This window comes from Fonticula alba (genome assembly GCF_000388065.1).
Source record: "Fonticula alba strain ATCC 38817 unplaced genomic scaffold supercont2.13, whole genome shotgun sequence".
In the NCBI taxonomy this organism is placed as follows: domain Eukaryota; order Rotosphaerida; family Fonticulaceae; genus Fonticula; species Fonticula alba.
The window spans coordinates 12606-13134 of NW_009242983.1; positions in this window are offsets into that span (position 1 = coordinate 12606).

Genomic DNA, 529 nt, shown 5'->3' on the forward strand with positions numbered 1-529 from the left:
CCCCCCCCCCGCCTCCCCCGCACATGTTCGTTCTTGGGCCTGGCTCGCGCGCGGAGAGCCGGTGCTGACCGCCAGCTGCCGGCCGGGCCGCGGCGCCCGAGGCATTCCTGGCCGGGCCTTCTCGGGCGGCCGGTCGCAACCGGGCCGTCATGGGGGATGCGGCGCGGCGCGGCGCGTGTGAGATCGCCCGCGCCTCCGCCGTCCGGCCGGCCCCTCGTCGTGGACCAGACCACGCCGGGCCCCCCTCCCGGGGCGTCCGCCTGCGTCGAGACCCGGGCACCGGCGGTCCAGCGCCGCGCCGGTCAGGGCAACCCGCCCCAGCCCTTCCCTCCTGGAGGGCGTCATGGCTAGGATGCTTCATCCTGCTGCTGTTCGCGGCCCGGTCCGGATGCGCGTCCCGCGGCGATGCCCGGTCCCCGGGGCGCGGCGGCGGCCGAGCCCCGCCCCCGGGCATCAACTGGCGGGCGCCGGAGCTCCTTGTTCTCGCGCCTGGCCTCGCTCTCCCCCCCCCCTCTCTCTCTCTCTCTCT